Source organism: Acomys minous, assembly GCF_964271855.1.
Source record: "Acomys minous genome assembly, chromosome: 20".
Taxonomy (NCBI): domain Eukaryota; kingdom Metazoa; phylum Chordata; class Mammalia; order Rodentia; family Muridae; genus Acomys; species Acomys minous.
In genome coordinates, this window is record NC_140502.1 from 2,355,761 (window position 1) to 2,373,152 (window position 17,392).

At 49.1% G+C, this 17,392-nt stretch overlaps 1 protein-coding gene and 1 long non-coding RNA gene across 9 annotated transcripts in view; one reads left to right on the forward strand and one right to left on the reverse strand.

The window, feature by feature from the left end:
• ZNF536 (zinc finger protein 536) overlaps positions 1-17,392 on the forward strand; it is a 478,014-nt gene that overhangs the window by 409,939 nt on the left and 50,683 nt on the right. The window lies entirely within an intron of this gene.
• Positions 4,829-8,484, reverse strand: LOC311591338. Its single transcript, XR_014777066.1, has 4 exons — positions 8,347-8,484; positions 7,530-7,618; positions 6,751-6,827; positions 4,829-6,326 (listed from the first exon to the last, which is right to left on the reverse strand). It is a non-coding gene; the product is annotated as an uncharacterized lncRNA (long non-coding RNA).

The window sequence follows — 17,392 nt, forward strand, 5'->3', positions numbered from 1 at the left end:
AGGAGGAAGAGGAAGAAGGGGGAGAAGGAAGAGGAGGAAGAGAAGAGGAGGAAGAGAAGAGGAGGAAGAGGAGAAGGAAAAGGAGGAGGAGGAGGGAGAAGAAAAAGCATCTTAATCAACCGAAGCTAGCTTTTATTTTTCTTGCAATCAAGACTGTTTCAGTTTTGGACAAAGTCTTATTTCTGTCCTTCTGACTCAGCCCACCAGACTTCCTGCACCTAATTCTGTCCTGTCCCGCTGCTACGGCAGACTACCTGAGGCCGAGAGCCGTTATAAAGAGAAGAGGTCCCTGCAACTCCCATTTTTTGCAGCTTGAGAGCATGGTGCCAGGTTTTGCTCAGCTCATGAGGGTCCCATGATAAATTCAGTTTCATGATGAGAGAGGTCACATGGTGAACCTGGGACGAGGGTTGGGGAGGGGCTGGGCAAGCACTTTTTATACCAACCTGCGCTCTCTTAGAACTAATCCACTCCCCCCTGACCTGAATGGCTCCCTGGAGACAGCATTAATCCCTTGAGAGAACCCATGACCTAATTAACTTGCATTAACTGGCACTTGATTTATTTATTTAAAATCTCTCTCTCTCTCTCTCTCTCTCTCTCTCTCTCTCTCTCTCTCTCTCTCTCTGTGTGTGTGTGTGTGTGTGTGTGTGTGTGTGTGCACGTGTGTGTCTCTCTCTCTCTGTCTGTCTCTCTGTGTCTGTCTGTCTGTCTCTCTCTGTCTGTCTGTCTCTCTGTGTCTGTCTGTCTCTCTCTGTCTCTCTCTCTCTCCCTCTCTCTCTCTTTTCAATATTAGGCACAGAACCCTAGTCCCTTGCACATACTAGGCAAGCACTCTGACCTTAGGCCAAGTCTAGTTTTTCTTTTTAAAAAGTGTCCTACATGGACACATATACAATGGAGCTCGAGCACACTACTTTCAGCCCCCCCCCCTTCGTCTGCTCCCTCACATCCCTCCAGCATGTTCTATTCCCAACGCCATGTCATTTTTGGTGGGAGATAAGCGACTAAACCCAGTTAGTGCCGCCGGAGGGCGTCTGGCTTGCCTGTTCCAAGCCTTGCTGGCTGGGCGTATGTGAGAACGTGAAGAAAAGCAGTGATGGCTGGCTACCAGAGGGGGCAGCGGGGCGAGTCAGGGTTTGACAGCCGGGGAGGCCAGAAACAACGGTGCACGCCTAGCACTCCAGAGTCAGGAAGACCAAGCATTCACGGCCAGCCTGGGCTGTGTAACAAGATGTTGTCTTACTCCTCTGCTCCCACTAATTGACTTTTTTTTTTTCTTGAAATAAAATATCTTCTTGTCAGAACATCATGATGGCGGATCACAGCCCGGGGGGGGGGGGGGGAGGGGATGTCTGCGCACCAACCAAGGACAATACATGCAGCAAACATCGAACCCCTATTCTGATCTAGCCAATGGACAGGACATTCTCCACAGTTGTGTGGAAAGCGGGGACTGACTCTGACACGAACTCTGGTGCCCCATATTTGACCACTTCCCCTTGGTGGGGAGGCCTGGTGGCACTCAGAGAAAGAATAAGCAGGCTACCAAGATGAGACCTGATAGCCTATGACCATATAGTGGGGAAGGAGGTCCCCCTCGGTCACAGTCATAGGGGGAGGGGAATAGGGTGAAAGAGGGAAGGAAGGAGGAACGGGAGGATACAAGGGATGGGAAAACAATTGAGTTGTAATCTGAATAAATTAATTAAATAAATAAAAAAAAATATCTTCTTGTCTGAGAATATGTACGAGCACACAATGTGTTTTAATCAAACCCTCCGCTTTTCCCTTTCTCCCCAACTCCCCCCATTCCTGTCCCTTTACCCTTCCAACTTCACAGGGACTCTCTTCCTCTTTCTTAAATCACACTGAGTCCACTTAGAACTACCTATTTTTGAATAGCAAAACAAAACAAAAACAAACAGGCAAACAAACAAACAAACAAAAAACCCTCCAAAATGTAGGGCCGTCTCCTGGAGTGCGTGTGACCTTTGAGGAGTTGCACACCTCCCTAATCCTAACAAGCCCCTCCTTAGCTATGGGAACCTCATGAGCCCCGTCCTCCATTCACACCGGGACTTTGTCTGACTTAGCTTCGTGCAGGTCTTGTGCACGCGGTCGCGGTCACTACGTTTCTACGATGCTATACCCGTTCCTGCCCACGTCCATCGCCTCTGGCTCTTACCATCTTTCTACCCCGACTTCTTTGATGACTCCCTGAGCCTTGGAGTAGAAGGTGTTATACAGACGTTCCGCACGGAGCCGAGCACTCCACAGTCTCTTATACTCTGCGCATCGACCAGTTGTGCGTCTCCGCGCAGATCACTACTGACTACTAAAAAGAGATTCTCTGATGAGGTTTGGCAGTTGCACTTCGCTTATAAAGATAAGAACTGAGGGGCCCAGTTAGCATGCTAACGGGACTAGGCTATATGCTACGACCTTTGACCTTGTCAGTCTCATGTTTTTGGTCTCATTTCACAGTACCAGGCACGAGTTCTGTCTTAATGCATTGAAGTTTACATCCAACTAGAAAGGACTGGTTACTCCCACCACGTGGGGACCACTATTGTACCAGTGTACATGTCTTTCCAGACTCCTGTTTGGATTATTTAAGACAGAGAAGAAAAACATGAAGACAAGTCACTTTTGGCTTAATCTCTGTTTGCATTTCACCCTGTAATAATTTTCTCTGTCATTGTAACCCCATTTGACATGTGTCCTCCGAGTACCATGTATACGTAATTACTATGTGTGTGGCATGAACTTTCACGTGCTATTAAGGATTTGTGTGTGTATATGTGACAACTTATAGGAGTCAGTTCTCACCCTCAGCCGTGTGGTCCCCAGCATTGAACTCAGCCATCAGCGGCTCCGGCTGGACAGCAGGCGTCTTTCCCGAGCCACCTCAGCAGCCCCCGGCCCCTTACACTGAATTCTAAGCCTTGAATTTACCCCGCAGATGCAAAGGCACCTCGTGCCAAACCTCAGGGTGTCACAGGGCAGGGCAACATCTTTGGCTAAGATCCACAGTCTTCCAGACCAGTTCCCGAGACCTCTACGGTCCCAAGTTAAGTAACAGCAGCAGGTCTACTGAGGCATCTTAGGGGCTGTGGGGGAAAAGGGATCCGGATTGCCAAAGACTAACTAAACTTCATAAGCCAGAGAGAGGCCACTGTGATGAAAGGGATGACACGCTCCCAGAGGACACAAAGGAGAATCGAATTGCAACACATTCTCCCCAAGGGGTGCCTGGCTCCTCGCAGTGGCCCCCCGGGCATGGGGACCAATTGGGGGGGGCTGCTGGCGGTGTGGCATGGCGGACTGCGGTTTGGCAACAAGACCCTATTTTAGACACAGCAAGAGTTGAATCCGATTTTAGATTGACTCATGGAAGGAACCCCGTGGTGTCTCTGTAAATCAGAATGTTCGTTTGCATTGCAAATCTTCCCCTCCTAAGTAATCTTCAGCTCTTTAATTTTACAAATTGTATATTGTAAATTAAAAAAAAATTGTATATTGGTTTTTTTACAAAGTACACTTGGAGGGCACGTGGGAGCCATTTTAGCAATGGAGTTTGGGATCCTAGCTGAAAGAAAGGCCTTCTGGTCAATGGTTCCCCAGAGAGCTGGCAAGGCTGCCCTTGACCTCTGGATGTCAGCTTTGGACAGTTTCCTTCTGGATGGAGCCTGAGCCCTAGTAATCAGTCACCACCAGCACCAAAACATCGAGGAAACAGTATCCTCATGGACTCACAGGAGACGGCCATGCGCTGTCTTGCCAGATGGTCAGGAGGTCAGTGAGATGAGCTCGTCACAGAGCTCAGAGTTCAGAAACTGGTCCTCAGTGGTACCCAGCATCTCCCAGCTCAGCAACACTTAGCTGTCACCAAGGAAGGGCAGCCTGCTGCTATCCCAGCCTTGTCTAGGGGACGAGATGGGGAAGAGCTGTATCCAAAGCCTCGATAGAGGAGCCAGCAGATATGTTGCTGGGTCCTTATGTAGGGTGTCACATGCGTCCTTTTGTCTTGTCCACTCAAGTGGAAGAACTGGGTTTGATGTCAGCAGCCTGTCTTCCCAAGGATGTGACTGAGACGGGTGGCCTTCGACGGCCTTGACAACCCCAGTGTTCTCTCACCAGGAAGCCGGGGAGCAGGCCAAAAAAGTCACATCACAGAGGACGACCATGGGACCAGTGAATTGGCTCAGCGAATAAACGCACTTGTTGCTGAGCTTTACGACCTGAGCTCCATACGAGAGCCCACCACGTGGTAGGAGAGAGCCAACTCTCCACAAGTTGACCTCTGACCTCTACAGGGCACTATGATGACCTAGGTGTGCCCCCCCACCCCAATAGAAGTAAATTTAAGGTTTAAATAATAAACTTAAATAACCAAAATTTACATCATGGCTATTCTTCAGGTGCTCGTAGTGACCGAATTGCTCTTGTAAGTAGAGCCATCTTGGCACTAATTAATACAACCTTTGCACTGGGTAGCACCATTTTCCAACCTCACAGCACAGGGCACCTGTGACGTGACAGGGGCTCCTCTTCCTGCTAGCATCTCAGTCTAGGCTTGCAGTTGAGGGTGTGTCTTCTGCATGGCCTCAACCGCTAGCAACCCCTCAAGTCACTTAACTTTGCAAGTTACTGTTAGTAAAGGGACCTGCTCCGCCTTCTCACCCGGCAGGAAGTGGGCGCCGGAGCGAAGCTGTTCCCAAGACACACGCGTATTTTTGGGGGAAAACACAGAAGGAGTCTTGTTAGGTGCCGTCCGTGCCGAAGCTTGTTGAAAATTCACGCATGTGTCAGTAATTATTTAACAATCAGGATCTCCTAAACTTTTATACCGTTTATTCAGTGTTTAATTTACATTGATTTTTTTTCCCGTTTTACATGTAGTAATTAATTTTGTCTCACTGACAGATGATTCTGGGGAACTGCGTTCTAGAGACAGCCCTGACAGGTCCTTCTTAACCATTCGTCTTCCTCCTGCGAACCCTTTCCCACTCTGGGGTGCTCCTGACTACCACAAAGTGATTTCCGTAGAGTGGTTGGGGCTTGAGGAAGGGAGAAAAGGAGGTGGGAGGTGAGCGGTCTCTCGGGGTGCTTGCTTATTTGGGGTGTAGGGTGAGCGATAGGAGTGGAATGGGTTTGAAGCTCGCCAAGCAACCCCAGTCAAGATTACTGGAAAGACCTCTGTGGTTTAAAAAGACAAAGTAGAAAACCCCAAATCTGAGAAACAAGAAATGTTTTGGGTGTTTTTTTTTTTCCTTCCTCAAATGCGCATGTTACAAAAGCCGTCCGTCTGACGGAAGACGCTTCAGACACGAGGGCACACAATTGGCAAGGGAGCCACACTGGACCATGTCTCACATACCTTCTCCTGGCCAAGAAGCTGGGTTCTGCTCGGCCTGTGCCTGGAAGATGTCAGAAGCCTCCGTCCAACCAGGGCAGGGCAGGGCAGCTGCAGAGCCTTTAATTTGTAACTGTCACATTAGGGACAGACACCCAGAATTCAGATGACAACCGTGAGCCAGAGATAAGAACACAGATTGCTTTTTGAACATCGGAGTGCCTTGGAACCTTTAAGCGCGATGACGTACACATTATCAGGACCGAGAATGATATCGCTACCTTCATTTTGTGACTCCCCGTCCTAAGTCGATGTTTGAAATAAGGCTACCGGCTCGAGTCATATCTTAACGTTAATGAGTGGCGTATACGGTAAAAAGAGGGTCCAGCCGTCCCGGTACTCCACACATTGGAATATATGCCTGTACATCCCTATCCCATATTAGCTCCACAGCCTGTCGCAGCCGTATAGGCGGCAGGTGACATCACACCTTGCAGAAAGATGATCCCATGAGCACACACACGTGCCGAGGCCACTGGGCCTCTTTCAGACTCGTCCCACTGTTCACGCGTCCCAGGTGACCACAAGCCTGCACCCTGGGGGAGGCACTAGACAGTTTCCTCCATCCGCTGTGTGGAAGAGTCTGGAGTACACGGGGACCAGATCTAGGGCACCATCATCCTCTGACTCTGGCCGTCACGTTCACAGCTCTGTTCCCAGGAGCCTCCCAAAGGCCACTGTGGGGGATCTCTATCATTTTTCCAGGCAAGGTTCTCTGGTCAGATGTGGCTTGTGGCCGTGAAGCTCTGTCTCTGTGTCGTGAGTGTGTGCTGTGTCTGCTCTCAGTCCTGCAGCATCTCTTAATGACAGACTAAGGGGACCACTCTCTGCCTGGTACATGTCCCAACCCTTCCTGGCAGGAACTAGAAAGTTCTCCTTTTATCTGTAGCTTCCACCTGTGCGGCTTCTGGGGGGAGAGACAGGAGCCTGAGCACAGGCTGTCCCATACACGGCTCCATACACGGGAACACGCACAAACACGTGTGTGCACGGCTACGCGACCCGCACCCAGTGGCTCACAAACGTGTGTGCGCACGACTGTGTGATGTGTGAAAGGGAAGGGTAACTTTGAAAGGCGTCAGAGTGTCCTTGTGAATGTCCCCCATGTGGCATGTAGTATGTCCCCCGTGGCGTGCACGCGCCTTACGTGTGAAGTGGGTGGGGTGTGTGTGTGAAGTCCAAGTTCACCCATCCACCAGTGGGCACGTGTCCAGATCACGGGGATTCAACGCCCAACCACCAGGCCCTATAGCTTGTGTTAATTATTTGTATACAATTAGTAGTGGCTGTGTCTCCCCTCCCTTATTTGGGGAGCCTAATTAGCCACGCACCCTTGACATGTCAGCCGGTCCTTCCTAATGGTGTCATCGCTGTGACCTGAGCTGGATCTGCCCCCTCAGCGCCCCACCTGTGTGAGAACAGCATCATCGTACTGGGGCTGAGGAGGCACTGTGCTTTACAGAAAATTAATTTAAAAGAAAAAAATCAGATCTCAGGAAGTTCCAGCAGTCAGCCATCCACCCCCCCCACACACACACATATCCTAATCTGCCCACGGCAGTGCTCTCAAGTACCGTAGTCCTTACAGACAATTCTTCATTTATTCTCTACCCCCCCCAACCCCCGCCCCACCACGCTCCAACCCAAACTCCCCACGGCTGGGGATTAGTCTTTTGTGAGGCAGGTCATCAAAGCTTTCTTAAAGTCCCAGTAAATTATACCCCTGGTTTCCCCCTTCAATTCCTTTTTGTTACTTTTTCAAAATATTCTATTAGTTTTGTTACGTATGATCTCCCTTTTGTGAATCCATGCTGAATATCTTTAATTAAATCATAACTTTCCCTATTTTGTCTCTGATTAGTGTTTCCAATATCTTCCCCACCGCTCAAGTCAAGCTTACTGGTGTTTAATTTCCTTGATCTCCCTCCGAGTCGTTATTAAATATAGGTGTTGCATAAGGCCCTCCGGTCCACCCGCACGCACGTCTCCAGCTTCTTGGGGTGTTTGTTAACGGGCCCCCAGCCTCCTCACCTCCTCCTGCACGGAGTCTGAGATGGCTCCCGCTTGCTTCAGAGTTATCAGCCCTTAGGTAGCCTAGTTTCTTCCTCACCTGTTCTGCGGCGACGCCGATCTCCTCTGGAAATATTTTCTTCTCCTTTGGAAGCACTTGTCTGCTGCTTGCATCTGCTCTCGGCTTCTCTGTGTGGACATAAGAAGGCAAATAAAATAGTTTTATTTATTTGTTTTTTTTTTTTTTGGCAGTTGTCACACTTATCCCAATACAGCAGGCTCTCTGCTTTTCAATTTTTATTTTTATTTCAGTCTCTCCCTTCCTCCCCACCCTCCCCCCCCCCCCGTCGTCTCCCCCTTCTCTCTGATCCCAGGCTAGCCTCGAACTCTCCTTCTCCTTCCTGTTTCTCTAGGTAGGGGGTTAACCCTGTGCCATCGGCTTGTGCACTTCACTGGGTTTCAGAAAAACACGCATGCGCATGAGGCTTTTGGGGCTCAGTAGCCAGCACAAGGCGGGGAGGGGTGGCGCGGGGGTGTGTGTGTGCAGGGGTGCGGGGGGGGGGGAGCAGAGAAAGCACCGTAAACCCAGTTTCTAGTCCCCTTTTTGCTAAATCCCTGGTTCAGGAACTGGTATTTCCTCCCCCCACAGGTTCACAGCAGTTAATCCAGGGCCAAGAGTGCTGACCCTCAGCTGTTCTGGGGAGGTGGGAGGTCCCGGGGCTTCCCTGACAACCACCCGGAGAAGAATCTGGCTCCCATTATGGGTTGTAAAGTTTCCCACGCGTCCCTCTGGAAGCCTTTCATCTGAGGTCAGCTCTAACCTGGGCTCGCTCCCTCGCTTTCCTCCAGCACTGCTGCGCTGCCTGACCTGCCCCTGTGTCTAACTCCGCGGTTCTGCTGGCCAGGGACGCGCTCACCTTCAGGCAGTATCCTGGGCTCAGGCGCAGACAGAAGTCGCTCCCCCCCCCCCCCCCCCGGGCTCAGATAAAGGGCTGCCTGCCCCATAGAAGGTGCCAGCCTCTGCCTTCAGCTGCTTGGAGAAGCAGGAGGTCCTGTGAAGGGCGTGGGGGGGGGGGCGGACAGGGGCAGCTTTCCAGCCTGGCCTAAGGTCCTGATGGGGGGGGGGGGCGGAGCGGGGGACAGGGGCAGCTTTGCAGCCTGGCCTGAGGTCCTGAGGAACCCTCCTTAAACGCTCTTCTCCACTTCCCCACCCGACCTCGTTTCATCTTTGAGCGCACACAGTGTAGACAGATCTTTGGGTTAAAACATTGCTCTCTGGTTGTAACTTCGTCGCCACCAGGTTTAAAATCGAGATCCTTCCTAGAAACCCACAGGCGCGGTCGACCTACATAACACCAAAAGGGCCACGGTGGTGGCCCAGGAACAGAAGGTGGCAGGCGCTCTCCCTGCCAGCAAGAGCTGCTGGCCTTATGCAGGAATCCAACTGCAGAGGCGACATCAGCCAAAAAAAATTTCAAGAAACTATGAGTCATAATCAGTCCTTTTGACATTGTTTTACATCAAAAGACACACAGGCTGTGTTCTGCGTCCCTCGTCCCTAACATGGAAACTGCTGGAGTTTGCACGCACAGAGGGATTTGGAATTTTAAAAGCTCAATAAAGGCTGTGTACACACACACACACACACACACACACACACACACACACACACATACACACCACACACACGTATACACACACCACACCCCCACACACATACACACACATACACACCACACACACACACACACACACGCAAGTCAGTTTTTTAAAAGTGCATTTAATTAGGTCAGAGAGCCTTTTACTGGGGTATGAAGATCATTTAAACCATATTTTAAAGTCAGCATGTTGTGTTTCGACCACCTGCAACACTGTACAGACCCGCTAGATAGTGTGCTACACAGATCCACCAATAAGAAGTGGGTAGCCAGGGCCTCTCGGAGCCCTGCGAGCGAGCGTCTTTCTCCCTAACTGCCCGGTCTCCATTAGGAGGGGACACTGTCCCTTTGCCTCTGAGTTATGGGGTGGCATGGCTGGGGCTTGTCATACTCACACATGCTAAGATTCCCAAGACCCAGATCCAGCCCTTGTCGCTGAGCTACCGACAGCTGCCCCAGGCGTGGAGGGTTGGGCGCAGCCAGCCCTGATGCCATTTTCGCAGCAAATGTAAGTGAGGGGAAAAAAAATCAAAGTCACAGGTGCTCCCTAGTAACGCCTAGAACATTTACAGAGTCGGCATTCTGTCATTTAATAAACCTAAAACGAAAAAGCTTTTGTCTGTGATAGGTGACCAATAGAAAAAGAGTTTGGATTATATGATATCTCATAACTTAATCATATGGCTCTTAAGAGGGGGACATACACAGCTGTGTCTCACTAATATGCATGCAGTATGTGTAAGCTGATATGCTTTAATTTGAAACTTGTTTTTAGCAGGAAGAAAAAAAAAGCATTTGGAGGAGGAACATTAAGATTCAATATTAACCATTTTCTCCCCCCCTTTGGGCAAAATTAGTCATCACTTGATATTTTTTAAAGCAGTATTTTATTATTTTTATTTTCTATTTTTTTTTTCTCACTGCACTGAGATGTGTCTAAACATCTTCAAAGTTATCTGGCAGAGCGAACAGAGAAAGAGTGTTTTTAGCCATCACAGGACAATGAATTTGGAAAGATGGACAATTTTTTTTCTTTTGACTCTCAAGTCTTCTGTTAAATACTCCAGACCTAGGGGCAGGCCAAAGGTTAGGGTATTTTGGAGATGGTTTCCGGTTTTGTGCTGCCTCTGTTTGGCACACACTTTGGCATTTTAATTGTCACTTTGTGCTACTTTAACCTGGATTATTTAAGTAGATTTGCTTTAATAATCTTAACACCCCCCCCCAAAAAAAAACCCCACTAAGACAAAGGAATTGTAGATTAGAGACTTTTTATTTTCAGGGCAAAATGATACGGATAAATGAACATCAACTGACCAGAAATTATTTGCTTCTGTCTGTTAGACACGTAATGGAGTCATTTAACTAGTCAAATTAGGAGCCGCAGAAAGCACCATGCTTCATTACTGAGTTCGAATGGGCACCATTTTACATTTACGTCAAAAATTATCTCATAGCAAATTAATGTTTTCATTGTGCCGAAAAACTGGAGTTATGCAGCATTAGCGCCACCTAGAGTCTGCTTCTAGAAGTGCAGGGAAGGGAGGCTGCTCAAAGCAGGACCAGATCAGATTAGAGGCAGCCGCTGGGATTAGAGGCCGGGGCCCCGACCTGCCAGGGATGAGGAGGTAGATTAGTATTTATTTTGTGTTTATGTGGATGTTTTGCCTGTATGTATGCACATCTCACGTGTGATAGTTCCTAAAGAGGCCGGAAGAAAGCATAGCACCCCCAGTTGCTGGAGTTACAGACCATTGTGAGCTGCCGGGCCGGTGCTGGGAATCGAACCCAGGTCCTCTGTGAGGGCAAAAGCACTCTACCCAGTGAGCCGCCTCTCCAGCCCCCACGTTCGTACTTCTTACTTCTCTCTCATATTTTAATCTGAGGGTTTTTTTCCTCCCAAAGACTTGCATTGTATCCACAAATCAGATGTAAGTCAAAGCAATGTTTCTGACATAAAAGAGAGCTCTTTCTGCCAAGGCCTTAACAAGGTAACATCATTACAACCTTTCCTTTGTTAGTGTCAAAATTTCCCTGTCTGGGAAGAGGCACCATAAAATCCAGTTTCTTTTAAAGCAGAACTGAATAGGCTCAGTTCGCCATCGAAACACGTTATGAGGGTTCCTGGGCACCCCAGGAGTGCTGGCTGTCCTCTTAAGGCAGACAGAAATAATTTAGAATAAAACAGCAAGCTCTTCTCAATAAAAAAATATTTATGAAAATTACGCGAAGGCCATCGGTGGCTTTGGGAGAGCTGAGCATCTCAGAGCAGGAGCGAAGAGAAGAATGGGAACATAGAAACAGCACAGGGAAAACTGGAGAGTATTTCTAGACACTACTGATGTCTAAAATATATGTGAGCGACTGCATAATGATCAGGGCAGACATAATTCAAAGTACAGTCAAGATCTGGCCTCCAACACAAGGCTCTCAATTCCGTGGAAGACATCTGTTTGCTGAGAACGCCCAACAGGCGACAGGGCGACAGGGCGCAGGCACGGCGAGGTGGGGAGCCCCCAGGTTCAGGAAGCTCCCAGGTGCCAGGCCAGGAGCAGAACTGAAGAGTGGCCCCTCACTCTCCAGTGTGCCCCAAGCCACTCCACTCAGGGGATGGGAGTGGGGGAGTCAGAGGAGGCTGTGGTTCTGAGGACCAGGGAGCAAAGACCCCCCATGCCTAAGATCCTCATTGGTCCCCAGGCTGCAGCATCTCCCCGGAGCCACATGAACTGGTCTCCTCTCTCTTTATCTACCAAGCTGCCCCTCTCCTGGTCTTTAACTTTTCCTTGTACACCAAGTAGAAACTGGAGATTCTTTCTGAAGAAATTGCAGGTGTGTTTCCCCCCCCCCCCCAGAGTAAAACATAATACTCTATTAACAAAAAAAAAAAAAAAAGACTAAATCCAAGCAAATGACAGACAGCTCCATGTTGTTCATAACACTCTCAGAGAGTTTTTTAACCAACTTGCAGCCGGAGCGGGGGACTCTCCTGAAAAAAAAAAATGTTCTCAATTCTCTAGTTCCAGCAAAGGCGCAGGCATCTTAAGGTTTCAAAGGCAGGATCTCTTTCTTTTGAAAATGAATAATTGTGGACTCTCAGATGAGCCAGCCAGAGCCATGTTTGCCACACTCAAGTTGCCCAGAGTCCTGTCAGTAAGTGTAGCATTTTAAATGTATGCTGCCTTCAAAAGTTCAAGAATTCCACAGTGACCCTGAGACCACAGATACCTGGGAGGCCGGTATCTGAGAGTCAGTTCTCCTTTCTTCGTCTGTCTGTCTCTGTCTGTCTGTCTGTCTGTCTGTCTGTCTGTCTGTCTGTCTCTCTCTCTCTCTCTCTCTCTCTCTCTCTCTCTCTCTCTCCTCTTCTGGCTTAAGCTACCAGCTCAGTAGGATTTCTTTCAGATAGAAACAACAATACTAAGAACTAGCTACAGGCTCTGTCATCTTCTCTTCCCCTTTAAAATGTGAGGGGAGGGTGAGATTTTTTTTTAACCTCTTCTCATGAATCTTGCCTGCCACAGTGTCTCAGACTTCATGTTATGTTTACCAAGGCCAGGCCGGAGGATCGGATAATTTATAACCATCCCTATTGGGTTTTATGTAATAACTTTGAAACTCGTATAAAGTAATGATCCACAAACTCTTTTAATGTTCATTATAAAATATGAAATATTCCTCAGAACCATCGCAATTATGTGACCAGACATAACTGTTTCACACATGAGTAAATATAGGGAGGTTTAACATAACTTTATTATCTCCCTGTCTTTCCTTCACACTGATGTGATAATACTGTTTTAATATTTTTTTTTCTAAAGAAAAGTTAAGTAATTTTAGAATCTCTACTGAGGCCCGCTTTATTGGCTTTTGTAATAGAACTCTCAAATCTAATTGTATTTATGCACAGACTGACACTAGTAACTGTCGTGAATGGCGGGAAATGCACCCCCCCCAAATGGCGTATCCCATAATTACGGAGAGCAGTGTCTCTGCTAACAAGGCCTGGGGACCTGGGGAGTCCATCTGGGAAGCCAACCTGCCAGGGGGGGTCCACTGTCTCCCGCATCCTTCTGCCCCCAACGATGTTTGCAGATGTTCAGCAAAGGAACAAGTGACGCTGGGTTAGGACAGGGCTCTGGACAACTCCTTATTAGCCAACCTCTCCTTCCTTACCGGGAGGGCCCTACCTACCTCCTGGCTACTCTGGGCTGTGGAGCTCATAGTGTGAATCTTGTTTTCTTTCTTGAAGAAAACTTTCTCCATAATGCCACCCGATTGGACTAGAGTTGAGTACCATTGTCCGCCCCACCCCACCCCACCCCAGGCCAGGGAGAGGGACATTGACCTTTCTCCTGGCAAGGCTGAGGCAGGAAAGTCTCCTGCAGGGAGGAAGCCCGAGGGAAATTGTTCTAGAGAGCAAGTTTGTGTTGCTTGTCTGGTCTGGGTTGAGGGGGTCTCTTGAACCCCACCACAGCGACTGTCCGGGGGGGGGGAGGCCGATGGAAGAGACTCCACAGCAGCAGAGGAAGGACACGGACTGCCCCCTCTTAGCTCATGCAGTCTTAGGCGAGCACCGGGCCTGATACAAATGTTTGCAAAGTCTAGTTTGCAGATGAGTCTCTGGATCTTACAAAACCCAGACACCAAGTGGGAGGGCCTCCGTGCATCTCGCTGCCCTCTGGGTCATGCCCAGGTTGGCCATCCGGAAGCCTCAGCCACGCCTTCTCCTGGCTGCTCATCCATACAGGGTGAGCAGAGCTGAGCCCAGGCTCTCCGAGGCCAGAGGGACAGTGAGGACCTTACCGGCGGCAGCCTGCTGGCTGGCTGGCTGGCTTTAGCACGCACATGTGTTTCCTTTGGCCTACATCGTATTTACACTTTTGTTTTCAATTAGTTGCAAACAGCCTGGGGTGTTTTGTTTTGTTGTGTTTTTTTTTTTTAACTTACATATCCAGATTTCCGAGTCTTCTGGAAAAAACATGGAATGCCCTGGACAGGGGACAAAATACAGCGGGAGATGCTGTCCTGAGGAGACAGCTCTCTTGTGCATGGGCTCCTCCACGCTGAAATGTCCTGTCCAGCCTGAGTCCATCCACAGTGCGCCACCTCCCAGAGCCTCCTGAAGGCCTGGTTCCCTGTGCTGTTACAGATAGGGGCTTTCAGACATGGTTAGTCTTTGAGGATTCCACCTTCATCAAAGGATTATCAGTGCACTAACGGGTTTAGAGAATTTGACGTCCCCCTGTCCCCCTCGGGGGCTCTCTCTAGTGCTTTGACTCTGCCCTCATGCAGTTGGGTCTCTGTGTGTGAGTTCGGCCTTAGCTCCGTCTCTCCCACAAGCCACTGTAGATGCTCCATTTGCCAGCTAGTTAAGGGCCTGAGAGCCTCTCCTCCCTGAGGCCGGGCTTGGAACCAGCAGGCTTGGTGGGGAGGCTCCCTGCTGCCTCCTGGTGGCAGCTGAGAGCCCAGTTAGAAGGTCTAGGCTACCAGGCTACCGAGACCAAAAGGGTCTGGCCTCGCCCATTGCCTGGGAGCTTGTGCAATTTGGATTGTTCTCATATCTGGAACAATCATTATACTTGAAGAAGAAAAGAAAGAAGAGAGAAGAAAGAAGAAGAAGAAGAAGAAGAAGAAGAAGAAGAAGAAGAAGAAGAAGAAGAAGAAAAGAAAGAGGAGGAGGAGAGGGGGAAGAGGAGAAGGAGGAAGAGAAGTTGTTCATCTGTTTCCATGGTCCCTTGCCCCGCCCCATTTATACCCAATCGGTTGCTTCTGGAAACCAATGGACTATATTGAGGGATTGACATAGAAAAAAAAAAAGGCCAGCTTTAACATGGTGGCTGCTCATAGCAGAAGGATCATCTCGTAACTGTGGCATCTCATGCCTTTAGCAAGGGGTCCGTCCATGCAGTGGGAGGGGCACAATGCCTTCGCAGAGCTGGCAGAAGCTCAGTTTTCAGTGTCTGGGGATCAGGAGTTCAGAGCTCAAACTGAAGGCCACAGACGGTTGCCAAGAGGCAGAGCCTGTTGGGCCCCAAGCTGATGCCGCTGATGCTGACACCTGCCCCCTGCCCTGCAGAGCTGGACCGAAGCTTTGCTTAAGAGACTCAATATTTATCCTGAGCAGGATTCAGGATAATGTCTTTCAAATGTCTTAACCAGCTGCAAGAGCTGTGAGAGCGGCCTTAGGCACCCAGCACACCCTGCTGCGGTGCATTTGTCCTTGGGGTGTTGGCAGGTGCATCTAGGCTGTCAGAAGACGCCCCACATGACAACTGCCTTGGCATCCGTCAACATCTGGTTACTGGTCAGGTAAATCTCCTGTGAACCGAAACCTCAACTTTTTTTTTATTTCATCGCCCCACCCCCCATCCCCTGGAATTCCTCCCGGTAAACCCAACAAGCCTGCCTTGAGTGTCTCTCAGAGGAGACTTTGAAACAGTACGAGAGGTGTAAGTACTTGGGGGTGCTTGTAGGGACGGGCTAAATGCATCGCAGATAACGGGATGGACACAAGGCTTTGTTTGTGGGGGGGCCAGGAGAAGGGTGCTGGGGTTCGTATCTACAGTGTCCCCCCAAAGCCTCAGGCTGCAGCCGGTGACTGTGTCATAAAGATGTCAACCTAACCAAGGCATCAGCACAACGCACTCAAGAGTTCACGGCTGAGCAGGATGCAGGGACTGGTAACTGCCACGAAGAAACAGGAGGGACAGGGCTGTCTATGAGGAATCACACTCTAATATGACCTTGTGAACTGCTCTTCTGAGCACATACGACAACACGGCATTGCCAGACTATTTTATAACAAAAGAAAGTAAGTTCATTTTGCCCTTTTCTTTTAAATTACACCCAAACAATAGAAAGCTAAGGGGTCGGGGTCAGGGGGTGGGGCACTTTGGTCAACCCCTCTCCTGAAGCGTGCTGGGTCTTCCCAAAACAGGGCTGCTGTGAGGGAACTGGCTCCTGCCGTCCTGTCAGTCGTCAGTACCATTGTACGGACAAGTGGGGCTCATCCCAGTACTCACACTTTTCTGGGAGTTAGACCAGTTTATGTAAGAGTCCCGCAAGGCATGTGCACCCGAGCTCAAGTCTGCATCGTCCCCTCTCCCTGGCGATGGAGCCTAATGTTCCCTTTCACCCAGGGACTTTTACGCTAAAGTATATAATCAAACATATAAGGGAAAGAAATTGATGCAAGGTCTCGAAATAAATACATAATTCAGTAATAGCTGATAAACTAATAAATATCTATCAGCCTTATATTTCATAGTTTCCCAAAGATATCTGAGGTGCACTTAATTGTTACCGGCTAATCAATTATTCAATTAACCTTCTTCTCATTGAATATATATTTGATACAACTTTTTGAAGCTTCAGCTTTTAAAAGGCTTCTATCGATTGAAAGTTTCAAGGCCGTATGGCCTGGTTATTGGATTTGTGCCATTGTGATTGACAGCGAGGGCCAGTAATCCCATGCAAATATTTCTGACGATGTGCAGTCTCGGTGATGAGTCCACACCGCTGATGCTGCTCGTCCCATAGATAAATGTCTTTACATGCACGAGTCCCCGTGCACACAGCAGAGCCTCTGCCTGGCCCGTGCAAGTGACAGCCCTGTGCACACACGCGGCGCCGTCGGCTTCATCTCGTGCAAACACTGGCCTGGATCCAGGCCCACTTCACACATGAACCCAGTGTTCCGAAGAGTAACTGCCCGGGTCCCACGATAGCGCAGCGATTCGAATTTCGGAGTTCTTCTATTTAAACAAGATAAGGGAGCGGCCGCGTTCCCAGATTCAGAAATTGAATTGCAATGAAGCTCAGGCTTGAGATGAGAAAAAACACAGTCATTTCAGTTCTCAGATGATAGAGTCTCCTCTGTTCCCTAGAATTTTCTTAGGTAACTCTGGGTTTGTTGTTTGGATTTTTGTTTGTTTGGTTGGTTTTGAGACAGGGTTTCTCTGTGGCGTAGCCTTGGCTGTCCCTGGACTCACTTTGTAGACCAGGCTGGCCTTGAACTCACAGCGATCCGCCTGCCTCTGCCTCAACTTTGGGTTTGTAAAGCGCTAACACTGACTGCCCGTCTTAAGGTCGTTTTTTTTCTCTCCCTGTGATAGACTTTGGGGTCAGTGTGCAGAAGCGAGTCCCGATCAGCATCTGTGCGCGGGATAAGCCAGAAGGTCAAACTGTGTTTGAGAAATCAGTGTGTTTGGGTCCTGTGCCTTGCACCCAGGCTCCTAACACTTTAGAGGCAGAGACAATGGTATATAGTTTGAAAGTAGCGTGGGCTACATAGTGAAGCTCTGTTTCA